General features: G+C 38.8%; 1 protein-coding gene across 4 annotated transcripts in view; it reads left to right on the top strand.

Moving 5' to 3' along the window:
• The window catches only part of PATJ (PATJ crumbs cell polarity complex component), a 385,356-nt gene that overhangs the window by 89,573 nt on the left and 278,406 nt on the right, over nt 1-17,377 (top strand). The gene's annotated exons all lie outside the window — the stretch shown is intronic.

The following is a 17,377-nucleotide window of genomic DNA, read 5'->3' on the forward strand; positions in this document are numbered from 1 at the left end:
TCAAACGAAAATGATTACAAATTTAAGAATTCTAAATTAGTGCAAGTAATTTGTTGTGGAATAATGTTCAACAATGAAGCAATTATTAGGTAGTCTGAGAGTCCGTAATTTTTAATTTCTACCAAAAAGCTTGAGATAAATTTGGAAGTGTGTGGATTTTACCTTCAGTTGACCTTATAAATTAAACATTGCAAGTGGATATTTTCTGGTGTTTTGATTTGTGTTGAACTTTAAATAACCTCTCATGATTATAATTCACTGGAAATGTTTGACGTTAGCCAATTTTTGAACATTAGCCACGATATTGCCATTCTTGATACTTTTGAATTTCAGTGATTTAGCAGGTAAAATTTATTAACCAATAATTCTCATCCCTCCTACATCCCATTCCTCAGTTCTCTCCCTTCCTGATATGGAAACCAAATTTGATTTTTGCCAAAGCAGATATTTTTGAAAGGCTTTGTGTTTATCTCAGACACTGAGAGAAAGAAAAATAGAAAGTGTGATAGCAGAGCCATTGAGAGGTAATTCATACATAAATACTGTTAGTAACACTTGAAGAACTTGTTTGAAAGACCAAAGATTGCTGATTAAAAAAAATCGTAAAAATGTAACTCCCTATAAAAATTAATAGTGATTAATTTTTCTTAGAAGAAATGGGTTATAAAACTTAAATAGTATAAATATGAATATAAAACATTGTGGTACTGCTGAGTCTTAGATATATTATTCCTTAGTATTTGTGAGAAAAACCTAGTGTGCAGTTTTTACCTGACTTACTCTATTAGATGGAATTCTTAAAAATTTTTTGAAAATTATTGGAAGGGAGTGTATACATTTCATGTATGTGTTTTTTTTCTTATGTGTGCAACATAATAACATTTGGTACATATTAAAAATGTTTTAAGAATAAGTAATATATAATGTATAAAAATTCAAAGGTACATAATGCTATCCTGTGATGGGTATACATACTTCTGACCATAATCCCTCACTTTTTATGTCCCAGATAAAAACTCCTGATTTTCTTTTCTGTCCTCCCAGAGATATTTTATACAGGTACAATTATATAATGGTAGTTTTCTGATTGTTTAATGTTTTTTTAATATTTTTAATGTGTAAATAGAATATGTCATACAATCTTTCAGTACATTGGTTTCCCCACTTCCATTATATGTTCTTGCATTTTGGTATTTATGTGCTAAGTTGCCTCAGTCGCGTCTCACCCTTTGCGACCCTATGGACTGTAGACTACTTTTCTTCTCTGTCAATGGGATTCTCTAGGCAAGAATACTGGAATGGGTTCCCATACCCTTCTCCAGGGGATCTTCCTGACCCAGGGATTGAACACTTGTCTCTCAAGTCTCTTGCATTGGCAGGTGGATTCTTTACTGCTAGTACCACCTGGGAAGCCCCTAGAGCTACCTCATATTTTTAAAAGCCTGCATACTATATTATTGCTGTTGTGTAATAAGTTATTTAACCAAGCTCCTGTACTCAGTTGGGGGGTATTTCAAATGACACTGTAGTGGATATCCTTGTCATACTCTTTTATAAAAATATGCAATTAAATCTTGTGATAAATTCCTAAAAGAGGAATTGCTCATCAAAAGAGCATTCATCCCTTTAATTTTGGTACATTTTTACCAAACTTCTTGAACATAAATGTTTGTGAGACTCATGTACTTAGACCACTTAAAATTGATATCTTCTGTAATTTCTTTGTTTAAATAATTTTCTGAAAGATAAAGTAGGTGCATAATTCATGGGTTTGCTAATGGTTTTCCATAATATAGACAGATTAAGTAATAGCAATATATAACTATCAACTTTGTTTTAACTTTATATTGTCAGTAATTAATTTATTGACCTTTATAGCTAAGAGATGGAAAAAGGAATGGCAACCCACTCCAGTATTCTTGCCTGGAGAGTTCCAGGGACAGAGGAGCCTGGCAGGCTACAGTCCATGGGATTGCAAAGAATCAGACACGACTAAGCAACTAACACTTTCACTTTCTTTCATGTGTAGCTAAGAGGGCATAAACTATTTATATTCAGACTATGATATTAGTGCACCAAAATCTATTTCTATTTTTTCCACCACTTTTAATCTTGTTATCAGAACCTGGACTTTAAAAATGGAAAAAATTAAGGACTTAATATTTGCAACAAGATTTGAGATTTTTGAGGGGCTTCCCTGTAGCTCAGTTGGTGAGATTTTGGGTGAATGCTACTATCATTACGTAGTCTTTAGTAACTTGTAGAAGCCCAGTATCTTTATGTTCATGCCAATAGATTAGTTTATAGAATCTGGGGTGTAGAATTTGATAGATATTGATATAATTTAAACGTATAGTAGTACCTGTATTAGTAACATTAAAAAGTCAGGTTCAAACCTGTACTGTTTCCAGAATCTAAAATATTCAGGACGGAAATGTATTGTAAATTGTTATACAGTTCCACTTTAATGCTCAAGGAATCTTATAACGTGGCCACCAGGATCTGTTTTTTTTTTTTTTTTTTAAGGAACTCTGGGTCTTATTCATCCATGTAGGATTCAGATATTGGTACTAAGTAAAATGCAGTCAGTCTGCTCCTAATGGTAGTATCTGTGTTCTTGGAAATATCAATATATACCATAGCCTACTATTGAACAAACCATGCAGCTGCATTTAAAGGTCACTTTTGTTCAGTGGAACTTAGGACTGATAAAGACCCAATCTTTGCTCATCCCTGATCCCTATCCACATTTACTTTTATTAACATCAAAGTACTGTAAGCTCCAGTGCCAACTGGGCTGAAGATTTCTTTTCACAGAGGATTTGCTTCCTTCCCCTCTATGGGAAAGTTCCATATCCTTTAAATCATTTTAAGCTGCTTCATTTGAAAAATAATTCTTCATAGTGTGTTCATGGAGTGGATTGATTGTGGCTACTGGGGGAATTCTCTCATGGCTTAAAGGGTGCTTTTCAAGCCTGCGAAGTGGGTGAATGAAGGGAGGCCACTCCTGGCGTGTGGAGTCTGTAGTGTGCTCGGGATGATGACTGACTTGCAGACACCACAGCGCAGCAAGACTAAAGGCATCAGGAGACCAGAAGCCACTTAATCAGAGATCAAAGAGGCCGTGTGTATATCAGCTTGAAATCCAGATAGTGCAGATCAAAAGCTCGCCTTAGCAAGGCAGCTGCAGGGGGATGAAGTTAGCAGGAGGCCTTAAAGATCTTAAGTCAGGCCTGATGTTGAACTTTGCGGGAATGTCATGGCTCCTCTGGAATATGAATTTGGCAAAAAATCCCATTGTGTCTAACAGAGGAGAGAGAGAATAGAGGGCAGGCAGCAAATGCTTGTCAGCTGGATGGTGCTTTCTCATAGGGTCGCTCTCCTTTTCATACATGTTTCTTAAGGACTGTTTCTGTGTTACATGGAAGGCATTGCTGAGGAGGAGGAGAGCCTGAAGACGATACATTCATTGTATTACCTTTAGTGAGTATTCTAGAAATGGCCAAATGATAAATATTAGTGTTTATGAAACAACCATGGAAAGCTAAAATATAGGCATAAAGGTGCTCAGGTTTACTGCAATACCTGGTAAATATTTCTTTTCTATGAAAAGCTCAACATATTCCAGGAAGTTAGTGACTGTCAGTCTGGCTTTGCATCTCTGTCTCCCATGTAACTGAAAACAGAACAATACTTTTTTTTTTTTTTTCTAAAACGGAGTTTATCTAAAGAGAAAACGCAGCTTCTAGAGGTGTTTCATCACCAGTCTAGCTCTGTGTGTGGGTGTGCTTTGAAAGTTCCCGCTGTATTCTGATGTCAGTGTTGAGAACTGTACTAGTAGATGAAAGTCATAGCCCATCCTAGAGCATGACAGAAGGATGGAATCAGATCCACCAACAGGTATTACGAACCTGTTTTCCTAAGGCATGGTGGCTTGTACTGCGCCGCCCTGTTTGTGGGTGTCATTTGGAGCTGGGCAATGATCCAGAGAAGCCATGCTCTCCCAGTGAGGGCTGGATGCTGGTGTTGCCTCCTTCTGGTACCAAAAGCCTGATTTGTTAATGAGGCATGAAAGAGGATCGTCTGCCTGATCTTGACATACCCCTTTCTAGGGCTCAAGTTTCGCTTACGGCAGTTCCCTCTGTGTTTTACTTTAATCAGGTATTATGTTCACCAGCATGCCACTGTGAACACAGCATCAGAAAGGACCAGGATTTGCCTTCTGGCTATGACGTCCTCCTAGGACTTGGGACAAGCCTGTTAATCTTTCTTATATAATAGTCTCTAAAATAGAAATAATATTTACCTTTTAAAGCTGTAAAAACTAAATAAAAGATGTATATAAATGCCTATGCTTTTCTGGATATAAAATAATGTGTTCCTAGTTAACTGAAGAATGATGATGATGATGATTTGTAAAAATAAAGTCTAAGCATAGACTTGCTATACTTATTATTATCTTTTTCCAAAAATTATTATCCATTTATGAACTGGTATGGGGGATATAAAGATGAAAGGATCCACTTCCTTTCAAGATCTTATTTAACAAATGTATATGGGGCATCTCCTATGCTAGGCATTGTTCCAGACACTGGGAATATAGAAATAAACAAAATGGGTAAGAGACCCTGTGTCCTTATGGAGTTTAAATTCAACTGGGAGTAAAGAGACAGTGGATAAATAAATATATGTTAAAATAGAATGAAGGAAACAGACTTTGGGACAGTTCTCTATAATACATTATGATTTTAGCAGTGGTAGAAATGAGACTAAGAGACTTTGTGATAATTGTTTCTTCGGATCCAGAGAGGCCTCATGGGGAACTGAGGCACGCTTTGTATACAAACAGGTAGTAGGCACATGAATGTCCTAGAATTGATAACTTGGCCCTGATTTCAGGTCTTTATTTTATTTAGTAACTGTGAACTGTTTAATATCTATCTAAACTTTCATGTTTTATTCCTTTTAATGAAAATCTTTGAGAAATTTTTTAATATTTATAAGATATGGCTATCATTTCACATGATGATAATAGCCAGTAAATATGTACTGCTTACATGTACTGGTTTAATTATCTCTATTGCACCTTGAGGTACATCCTACAATCATCCTCATTTTGTAGATGAGAAACTTGATGACAGGAGGCTAAGGAATTTGCTCAGGATCATCCAGTTAGTAAGCAGTGGAGCTGGGCTCCCAAGTCTGTGGTCCAGCAGGGTGAAAGTATGGCTTTTAGACCAGAAACAACACTGATTCTTCATAATTGTGGCTTCAGTGAAAGATGATAAAAATTTCTAATTCTCTTTCCAGAGAGAAACATTTATTACGGTCCCAGAAGGTTGACTTCACATTTCTCTGAATCCTTGTGGTCTCTTGCTCTTACTCCTCTTATCTAGCCAAACCTCTTTAAAGACCCAATGGCCATTTCACTGCCAGAGAGTAGAAACTGTACATGTTTTACCTTTTGTTTCCTAGTAAGACTCCTTACCGTTTTTCCTGTGTTTTTCCTGTGTGGCTTCAAAGTTGGCAAAGTTTTGTTCTGCATGTTGTGTGCTACATATCCCAGAGTGCTGGTTGCCCTTTCAAGGATTGAAAAAATAAAAAATCACAGAATCTTTTCTAAAGAATGGAAAGCATCCTGTGTCCTTTAATGGTGGTTGTCAGAGAAGCTCACAGGGTAGAAACAGCCCCTGTCTTTCAGTATCTGCTTTAAGGGGAAGTGAGGACTAAGGAGCCCGTGCCGCCTGGAGCCTCCCTTCAGGTACAGAGGTTTGTGTATCTGGAGAGTAGAAGGTCAACACTTCGTTGTCATGTGTTAAAATGTAAGGGTAATATCAGGGATGGTTTAGCAATTGATAGCACTGTTGGTCTAAAGCACACATGCTCAGTTGAATTTAGAAGGCAGTAAATAAGACGGTAATTGTTAACTCCTCAAACACATATGTCCAATCAACTTCTTCTCCATCATCTTCCTGGTAAACAGTAATAACAGGAGTTATAGCAAGAATAAGAGTAAAAGCACTTATGAAGTGATTACTATGGGCTTTCCAAGTACTTAATCATGCCTTATCTCATTTAATGCCTTTAACAACTCTACAAAATCTGTATTATTGTCATTTCCACTTACAATGAGAAACTCAAGTCTCAGAGATTAAACAGCTTGAACAGTATCACTCAGCTGGTATCTGTAACTGTTTAGCTTAAGCTGAGAATAATTTGTTTGGAAAATTAAAATAAATGTCAAAACTAATACTTAAAAGAAGCTTTTAAATGTTTTCTGTGTCTATACTTTTCCTGCATTATAGTAACTTTCAGCTAATATAGTTTTTTTCTAGAAGATAATGGGATATCAGTTTTAGTTTAGTTCGATTCAGTCGCTCAGTCGTGTCTGACTCTTTGCAACCCCATGGACTGCAGCATGCCAGGCTTCCCTGTCCATCACCAACTCCAGAAGCCTGCTCAAATTCCTGTCCATCGAGGGATATATCTTATTTATAAATTAATTTTCTTCTAAAAACTTTTTTGGGTAAAATACACATAACATAAAATTTACCATCTTAATTTTTAAGTATACTGTTCAGTTGTGTTAGGTAATATACACATTTCAACTAATATTACTTTAAAAATATTTTTATATGTTAATTTATTTCTGGCTGTGCTGGGTGTTCATTGCTGTGTGGACGTTTTTTCTGGTTGTGCTGAGCAGGGGCTTTTCTCTAGTTTCAGTGCATGGGTTCTCATTGTGGTGATTTCTCTTGTTTCAGAGCATGGGCTCTAGGGTGCGTGGGTTTTAGTAGCTGTGGCACACGGCCTCAGTAGTTGTGGCTTCCCAGCTTTAGAGCACAGGCTCAATAGTTGTTGCACATGGGCTTAGTTGCTCTGTGGCATGTGAGATCTTCCCAGATCAGGGATCAAATCTGTGTCTTTTGCATTGGTAGGCAGATGTAATAAAGTTAAAATAGAGGGGGGAGACTTTGTCCTTGAGTACTACCATCACTCTGGTGGAATCCCAGCCATTTCAGGCAAGTGATGGTGGGGATTTGAGATAAAGGACAGCTGTGTGATTCACTTTGTTTTGTTTTCCTTACAAATAGTAAAATTCCTGGGCCAGAAATGAATAGTAAACATGTAAACGATTACAGCATGATATAAAATTTTCAAAAGATGAAATATCCAGAGACAATATTTAGTATCCATGGAGAATATCAACTAGGAGATTAAGAAGGGAAAAGATAAAGTCATGGGACTCTCCTTGAATCAATTAAATTGTTATGATGTTTTAAATAGATTTTTAAAATGTGAAACTATGCAGAATAAAATGATGCACAAGCTTATGTATTTTCCCCTCTATTTTGGATTATATGTTGATCTTTTAGCAAGTTTCTCTGTCCACTGCTATTGCACTTTTAATTGCCTTGTGTACTGTACTTACTGTGCTGCTCAGGTACTGTTTCATTCTATGTATGATGTGTGGAAAAATCTATTCTTCATGCCTAAGAGTATTTAGGAAGTAATAAGACACAAGGAGCCAGGAACCATATCAGTTTAATTTATCTTGAGTGCACTGAAAGTATTTTGTGGGCACTTATATTTTGAATGTGATGGTATTGTGGTAATTGGTATGATTAGTGTACAACTTGGCTATATTACAAAATAGTAAAAAATGGGGTTAGATTCTGATAAGATAGCATAGTCATTATTCATTAGAATCATTTAGTTATTGCCTTGCATTCACTATAAATCCATTTCTTTCTCTTTCCTAAAAGTCAATGCTTAGCTTATTGGTCAAGTCAGAAGATGCTCTTTTAGTGTAATTAATTGCATCCTGTTATCTTAAACCAGAACTATGCTAGTGATTTTAATTCAACTCTTGCCTGGAAAATCCCATGGATGGAAGAGCCTGGTAGGCTGCAATCCGTGGGGTCTCTAAGGGTCAGACACGACTGAGCGACTTCACTTTCACTTTTCACTTTCACACACTGGAGAAGGAAATGGCAACCCACTCCAGTGTTCTTGCCTGGAGAATCCCAGGGACGGGGGAGCCTGGTGGGCTTCCGTCTATGGGGTCACAGAGAGTCGGACACTACTGACGTGCTGCAGCAGCAGCAGCAACAGTCTCTGACATGTCTTTTGTTGCTATCAAGAAATGGCCAAAAAGTTGTTTTAATATTCATCTTATAAAAAAGAGCACATGTAAATATTTTGTTTTGTTTTGATGGTGGAATACTCAGGAAGTTAGAGATTGCCTAGTTAAGTGGCATAAAAATGAGTCCTTAAAAGACATTACTAACTACATTTATTCCATGTTTGTGACCAAAGTGTAGTCTTTTTCATTGCTGATGCTGTGTTTTGAATTAACTTCTGTCATTCCCTACTTTTTATAGTGGTTTTGTGATTATTTTGGTAGAAATTAGTAACAAATTTGGCTCAAGCTATTCTGTCAAATTTAGTTATAGGATTTGGAAGTTGGGGAAATGGATCACAACTGTCATGTATCCAACTTTCTCATTTTACAATTGAGGAAACTGACACAGAGAAATCAAGAACTTGTGAAACTGTACACAGTCAGGCTGGGGGCTCAAAACTTACTGCTTGACTTTTAATACACACCCATTCTACCACTAGTGGACTGAATGGCTGTTTTCACTGTCTTTTCTTTATCTATATTTTCCTCTTTTTAGAAGAATGTTTGGATTCCTGTTTCCTGACTGACATCGGTCACTGGAAATTTTAATTCACATCAGTTGTGCATCAGAGCTCCTGCAGATCATTGTCTTTTCATTAAGATCTGCATATCTGTGTGTGTGTGTGTGTAAAAGAACCTTTGCTTTGCCCTTCTTTACAATCAATTCCTTCTTCTGCCTACCTCTACTATGAAACAGCTGGATGTCTTGTTTTTAATCTTAATGGTTTCTTTCTATGTTCTCCATTTCAGTAACTTCCTTGAGATTGAGCTGTTAACTCACTTAGATTTTAACCTACTACTCTTTGGTTCAAAAAATTATTACCACATTTAAGAGTATAGTCTTCAAACCTAGAATAAATTCGTTGAGACAGAAAAAAGAACAGTGGTTACCAGAAACTGGGTATTGGGCGGGGGACAGGGGAGTGGGGGATTAGAAACTCATTTATTGGGCATGGCGTTTCAGTCTGGGAAGATAAAAGTGTTCTGGAGTTGAATCGTGGTGACAGTAGTACAGTCATGTGGATGTACTTGCCACTGAACTGTACGCTTAAAAATGGTTAAAATGGTAAATGTGATGTTATGTCTTTTATTTATAGCATTTGTTTATTTTTGGCTGTTCTGGGTCTTCGTTGCTGCGGGGGCTGTTCTCTAGTTGTGGTGCACAGCCTTCTGACTGCAGTGGCCTCTCTCGTTGCGGAGCACAGGCTCTAGGGCACGAAGGCCTCAGGAGTTGCTGCATGTGGGCTCAGTAGTTGTTGCTCCCGGGCTCTAGAGCAGAGGCTCAACAGTTATGGCGCATGGGCTTAGTTTCTCTGCAGCGTATGGGATCTTCCTAGACCAGGGATCAAACCCATGTCTCCTGCATTGGCAGGCAGATTCTTTACTATTGAGCCACCAGGGAAGCCCTATGTTATATATTTCAATACAATAAAAGGTAATAAGTCAAGAAAGAAATGAGTATACCCTTCAAGAAGCAAATGTTTGTCTCCTTGCTACTTTCATAGTTTTCTCTCAGTTGACCATTATTTAGTTGGAGCAGTTCTCTTATCAAATAGTCTTGCTAGCTGCCTTATGTTACCCAGAAATTAATGTATGTAGAGACTTCCAAATAATCCTTGAAACACAATTCCTCACCCTAATGTGAGTAACTATTTATGGAGTAAAACTCAGTAGCCTGATTCTGTAATAACGTCACCACAATATTGAATTCAGTGGTTAGGAGATCTGATTCGTAGAGCACTTTCTGTCTCACAGTTGTCTGATGCTGTTTTCCTAGTCATTCTTTGGAATCATTTCCTTTTGGTGAAGGACTCCTATAAAAGAGGAGAGCGGGTGTTTTGCTGTGGTGAACCATCAGCACGGAGCTTTAGTGACGTTGAATTAAGCTACCATGTTTCCTCTCGTGAGTTTACTATAGGCCAGCTTTATAGTTTATTTTACCTAGTTAACAATAAGTGTGAATGTTATCTAAGGTAAATAATTTATACCCAACTTTTTACCCAAAATAAACTATGGCCTATGTCTTTGCCATCCTATTGTGGTCTCTACATTCTTATTCCATTATTTAATGTTTTAAAAAATTTGATCCATCACCCAGAGTGGATTTTTCAAACAAGAAGAACAACCCCAGATTTATCCTTTGTTTTGCATTCGTGTAGTTAAGTCATTGTTACACCTTGATTTTTGTTTTCCTTCATTGGAGTAATACCGCAAACATGTAAAAGTTGAATGTCAGAAGTGTCCTTGATTTATATCTCTTATTCCTGTTTTTCTAAAAAAATACCTCTTACTGAGGCATTGGCTAGTTTATTCAGCGTGAGTACTTTTCTTCTCGTTTGTTTCCTCTGGCTCTTTTTTATGTAACATTTCCTGCTTTGTGCCTTTCCACTGAGTTTGCCTTGGTTGCTTGCCTGTGTCTGTTTTAGTTCTGGAGCAGCTTTAAGGATAGAGCTCTCTGCATCTTCTGGTTGATACCCTTGTCTCTGAGAGAGCCCAATTCCAACTGAACCATCCCTGTACAGTGCTGTAGTTTATGTGAACTCCAGTCTCTTTGATCTATGGGAATGTATACAAATATTCATATAATACATTTTTATAGACACTTCAAAACTTTGAATTCCATCCATTCGGTCATAATGGTTGTCACATGTTTGTATGTATTCACCTGTAAATGTTCCTAGCTCACCAAAGGAATGGATTCTTGAGAACCTAAGTGTAAATTAAAATGGGCAAGGTGCTTCTTTGGTGGTCCAGTGGTTAAGAATCTGCCTTGCAACGCAGGGGACACAGGTTGGGGAACTAACATTTCACGTGCTGCGAACAGCTAAGCTTGCCTGCTGCAACTACTGAAGCCCGCATGCTTTGGAGCCTGCATGCCACAACTTGAGAAACCGAGCACCACAACTAGAGAGTACGTGCACCTCAGTGAAGATCCCACATGCTGCAACCAGGACTCAACAGAGTCAAAGAAAATAAATGAAAAATGGCCTTTGTCTTTGGTGTACTTACAGTCCAGCAAAGAGTATGAAACTAAATAGATTCAGTCATTTGATGTTTCAGATATTATTCAGTCCCTTCTATGTGGCAGGCTCTGTAGTCAGCCCTGGGAATAAAATAGCAATAAGCAAACATATCCTTGTACTCATGAAGCTTATTTTTAGTAGGGAAGGCAGTTAAAATAATTCCAGTAAAATGTCAAAAGAGTTGTAATAGGAAAAAATGCAGCATGCTGTGGATACATCTAGCAGAACAGCCTTACTTACTCTAAAAGGTGAGGACAATAAGGAAACTATATTATGAAAAATGCTGTAAGGGAAGGTCTTTTTTAGGTTTACAGATATTCAGAGTAGGAAGTGCTTGAGTTTTCTTTGAGATTGGGAAAGCTGCTCATTGGAGGAAAGATGTGAGCTGACTTTAGTGGCAAAGATACAGATAAGGGCAGTGGGGCGGGGAAAGCATTTCTGGCTGATGGAATGGTTGGCAGAATGGCATGAAGCATGCCAGTGCCTTTCACAGTCCTGAACTTCAGTAGTTCTGGATTGTTGGGATAGTGTGTGGGGCAAATAAAGGTGGCCTGTGGTATATGTGGGAGGATCAAAGGGAGATCCGCCGAAAGTGGGAATCTGAAGGAATTTCTCTGCCAAAGAGTTAGCACGTTATTCTGAAGGCAGTGGAGTCATTGAAGTGCCTTATGCAGAGGAGGAACTGCAATCCCATTTTTACCTTTAAAAATCATTAGTTTCTCTCTAAACAATAGACTGAAGCGGATAAGGCTGGAGGTGCCATTGGGGAGACTGAAGCAGTTGCATAGGCAAGAAGTAACGAGAAGCAGAAATGAAGAGGATCGGATAGAAGAGACAGAAGATCAAATTAATATGCCTTAGGTAGCAACTCAGTGAAGTGGCGAGGGAGAGAAAGTGAATGCTTGGGAGTATGGCAGTGCCACTCAGGGACTATGGGAGAAGAGGTGTTTATTTGTCACCTTGGATTTCCCCCAACGTTGAAACATCCTGTGTTTATAATAACTTTCAAATATTAGAATCACTTCAAGAGACCTCAGAAATCCTCATACGCACTTTTCTTCAGGCACTTTTATTCGCCTGCGAGACAGGGCAGTTAGGTTGGCTCTCTGTGGGTGTCGTAGCTCAGTAGTGAGAAGTCAGGTCAGAGCTCCTATCTAACATGCAGCCTTCTGATGAAACGTGGTTGTGCCTAATGGATTTGTAGGGAATGACTTTCATAAATGGTTGAGTTAAAGCAAACATATGAGATACGTGTAAGAACACGTGTAAGAATATAAGGGTTTTGAATAAATAGGAAAAAAACATCAGAAGAGGAGATGGCTTGTGTAGCAGATGATGTATCTTGTCTTCTGTGGTTGGTATTTAGTGCCCCCTATTGGCTCTTTAGTTTAAAGCAACACCTTGATTATTGAATACGATGTTCCTTTCAGTGTTATTTACCAAAATAAGAAAAATCAGAGATTTAAAGATTATGATAAAAGGTGATAAAATCTGATAGGGGCCTGAAAAAATTCTGGATAGAGTCTAGGAGTTGGGTAGAGGTCTTGAGAAATATCTTTATAACATTTTGTTGTATTTAACATGGGTATGATATTATAGTGTGTATTTTCAGAAAATAGACTTTTCTGATGAGAAGCTGCTGCTGCTGCTGCTGCCAAGTCACCTCAGTCGTGTCCGACTCTCTGTGACCCCATAGACGGAAGCCCAACCAGGCTCCCCCGTCCCTGGGATTCTCCAGGCAAGAACACTGGAGTGGGTTGCCATTTCCTTCTCCAATGTGTCAAAGTGGAAAGTTAAAAGTGAAAGTGAAGTCGCTCAGTCGTGTCCAACCCTTAGCGACCCCATGGACTGCAGCCTACCAGGCTCCTCCATCCATGGGATTTTCTAGGCAAGAGTACTGGAGTGGCTTGCCATTGCCTTCTCCGCTGATGAGAAGCAACTTGGTTTTAAAGCATATTGTATGTGGCAAAGCCTTAAGAATAGTAGCTGCCCTGGTAGGCAGTGACAGCTGCTATGAAAGCAAATGACTGTTACTCATTAAAGCAACTCCATTCAGCTACTGAGAAATCACCTGGTCAGAGAACTTACCATAGAAAATAAAGTGGTGATTATCCATAATGGGGTATCACCAGAAGTGGGTGGTTTGTCTTTTTATACGTGACAAGGAAGCTGCTGGTGGGTTCTCTCCTCCAGGAAAAGGAGTGGTAGGTTAGATTTAGTGTTCAGAATAACTGGGAAGTCCAAGCCTGAATAAATTTTAGTAAGCAAGCACACCTGGTACTACTTTGTGGTTGAAAGACGGTTGCATTTTGTAGAAATAAGTGCTCACCATGATTTTTCTGTAAAGGAAATCTATTAATCTATTTTCTATTTCCATTATTTCCTGGTTAATCTTCCTTTGAAATATTTCTAATTATCATTTCAACTGGATTGCATCCAGTTCACCGATTTATTTGGCTTAAAAATAGTACTTTTTGATTAGGTGTTATATGAAACTACAGAGATGGCTTACACTACCCAGTGAAATCATTTATTTGCTTTTGGGATATTTTACTGTTACAGTTTTCTCTGAGAAAGTTTAGTAACTATTAATAAGAAGTAATGCTGGCTGCTTTCGGTACGTTTCATGAGGGGAATAAGCTATTATATAGTTTCCCTTCCCCCCCAATAAAAAAGCCTTCCATCAAAAACTGACATCCTAAATGAAGGACATAATGGTACAGCTTATTTATTAGCGTGTCAGACTTAAAATGTAATGGTTTCATATTTCAGAGTGAAAAAGTGTGTTGTGATTCATGGTTGTCGGTGACAAAACAGACAGCTCTTTTACATTACTGCACTGATTGCCGCTGATATGCCACTGTACTTTTTTTTGTTGTTGTTCCTTTCTGTTTTCTTCTTATGCAATAGCTCCCTCTACTTGAAAATATTGGTGTAATTATAGTTTAACACTGTACTTTATTAGTGAGTTCCCATGACTATTTTTACTTCCAATCCTCTTGATAAGTATGTGGTGTTATACAACAGAGTATGTTAGAAATTTACCAAGGATCTCTTGACTTGGTAGTGGAAATGCAAGGCTTAGTTGAGGAAAGTGAAATAAATTGTTTGAAGGCATTTTTCAAGGGATTAGCTCTGTAGCCTTTGTTGATTTAAATATGGTATATTTGGTTAAGATTCCATGCAGTGTTGAAAATAAACCTCGATGTCTACAATAGAAAGGTATAGAAAACTGCCACAGAAAACTTCAAAAGAACCATCAGCCACTTCAAACAGATTGGCCTGGAACATAGCAAATTCTCACTTTTGTGATTTCAAAGTCTTGCAATTCTAACAGAAAAAGTGGTAGTTGTTACTTTCTTGCTGCTGCTGCTAAGTCACTTCAGTCGTGTCCGACTCTGTGTGACCCCATAGACGGAAGCCCACCAGGCTCCCCCGTCCCTGGGATTCTCCAGGCAAGAACACTGGAGTGGGTTGCCATTTCCTTCTCCAATGCATGAAAGTGAAAAGTGAAAGTGAAGTCGCTCAGTCGTGTCCGACCCTTAGCGACCCCACGGACTGCAGCCTACCAGGCTCCTCCATCCATGGGATTTTCTAGGCAATAGTACTGGAGTGGCTTGCCATTGCCTTCTCCGTGTTACTTTCTTAGGAGGGGTTTAATAGAAACTAGCCTAGAAAATCCCATGGATGGAGGAGCCTGGTAGGCTGCAGTCCATGGGGTCGCTAAGGGTCAGACACGACTGAGTGACTTCACTTTCACTTTTCACTTTCACGCATTGGAGAAGGAAATGGCAACCCACTCCAGTGTTCTTGCCTGGAGAATCCCAGGGACGGGGGAGCCTGGTGGGCTTCCGTCTATGGGGTCACACAGAGTCGGACACGACTGAAGTGACTTGGCAGCAGGAGAAGGAAATGGCAACCCACTCCAGTGTTCTTGCCTGGAGAATCCCGGGGACAGGGGAGCCTGGTGGGCTTCCGTCTATGGGGTCACACAGAGTCAGACATGACTGAAGTGACTTAGCAGCAGCAGCAGTAGTAGAATCTCATGTTACTGCCTCTTGCCTATATGGAACAGTATGTGTGTAATGAAACAGTAGGAGCAAAGTACACAAGCCAAGCAAGTGATGGGTTTGTTGTAAGGAATAATTGAATTAATGATTGTCAAGCACTTAGAACACAGCCTGACACATAGTAAGTGCTATATACCAGTATTGAATAAAATAAAAAAATGATAGTACGGCTATAAACTGGTTCATCAGCCAAATTTATTTATAGAATTTTAGTGTTATTTTCTGTGTTTAATGAAAAGAAATAGGGGGCCCTCCCAATGGATGAGGGCCCTCCCAATAAAGCATTGGATTTATTCATGAGTTGATATTCATTTTCTCTATATTAGAATAGTTTTTACCTCAGTTCAGTTCAGTCGCTCAGTTGTGTCCGACTCTTTGCGACCCCATGAATCACAGCACACCAGGCCTCCCTGTCCATCACGAACTCCAGAGTTTACCCAAACTCATGTCCATTGAGTTGGTGATGCCATCCAGCCATCTCATTCTCTGCCGTCCCCTTCTCCTCCTGCCCCCAATCCCTCCCAGCATCAGGGTCTTTTCCAGTGAGTCAACTCGTCGCATGAGGTGGCCAAAGTATTGGAATTTCAGCTTCAGCATCAGTCCTTCCAGTGAACACCCAGGACTGATCTCCTGTAGGATGGACTGGTTGGATCTCCTTGCAGTCCAAGGGACTCTCAAGAGTCTTCTCCAGCATCACAGTTCAAAAGCATCAATTCTTTGGCGATCAGCTTTCTTCACAGTCCCACTCTCACATCCATACATGACCACTGGAAAAACCATAGCCTTGACTAGACGGACCTTGGTTGGCAAAGTAATGTCTCTGCTTTTTAATATGCTATCTAGGTTGGTCATAACTTTCCTTCCAAGGAGTAAGCGTCTTTTAATTTCATGGCTGCAATCAGCATCCACAGTGATTTTGGAGCCCAAGAAAATGAAGTCTGACAGTGTTTCCACTGTTTCCCCATCTATTTCCCATGAAGTGATGGGACCAGATGCCATGATCTTAGTTTTCTGAATGTTTAGCCAACTTTTTTACTCTCCTCTTTCAGTTTCATCAAGAGGCTTTTTAGTTCCTCTTCACTTTCTGCCATAAGGGTGGTGTCATCTGCATATCTGAGGTTATTGATATTTCTCCCAGCAATCTTGATTCCAGCTGTGCTTCTTCCAGCCCAGCGTTTCTCATGATGTACTCTGCATATAAGTTAAATAAGCAGGGTGACAATATACAACCTTGACGTACTCCTTCGCCTAGGGGTATCTATACCATGTCATAATTTTAGGTTGTATTATTTTTAAACATACTTTTGAAATGCAGTGGTATATGCCATGGTTTTCATTTCTTTTTGGAATTTAAGTGATTCAGTGAGATTTTATACTGGTCGGGTGCTGAAGAATGGAGTATCTTTTCCCATAATACACTTCTCTTGGAGCTTACCTGTTGCCCAAGAATGATAATAGATGGGCTTATTTTAGGTCCATAGTATGACTGTGCTTCAGAATGTCAGAGTCTTTCCCAACTCTCCCTACACCTTTTGTGCTGTGTCCTTAGTCACTCAGTCATGTCCGACTCTTTACGATCCCATGAACTGTAGCCCACCAGGCTCCTCTGTCCATGGAATTTTCTAGGTAAAAATACTGAAGCAGGTTACCAGTTCCTACTCCAGGGAATCTTCCCAACCCAGGGATTGAACCTGTGTCTCTTCCCTAGACCTTTTGTGATCCAACAAAATATTAATTACCACAGTTTTAAAAAAGAAATTTATATGTATTGTGCACTAACTCATACATACTAAAACTGTTAATTTTATATCTTTATTTTGAGACAAGCTGATATTTTTGTGGCTGTATAGAGTGATATTTGAATAGATTTTGTCTCTGGAAGAATACCACCAGAATACTGGACACATAAAGTAGATAATCAGACATACCCTTTTCTGTTGAGCTCTGCTGTATTGTACTTTGTAGATATTTAATTTTTTACAAATTGAAGGTTTGTTAATAACCCTGTGTCATCAGATGATGGTTAGCATTTTTTAGTGATAAGGTATTTTCAATTAAGGTATAACATTTTTTAAAAACATCATGCTACTGCACTCTCA

This window comes from Moschus berezovskii, chromosome 4, assembly GCF_049115385.1.
Source record: "Moschus berezovskii isolate FMDL1 chromosome 4, NW_MosBer_1.0, whole genome shotgun sequence".
Taxonomy (NCBI): domain Eukaryota; kingdom Metazoa; phylum Chordata; class Mammalia; order Artiodactyla; family Moschidae; genus Moschus; species Moschus berezovskii.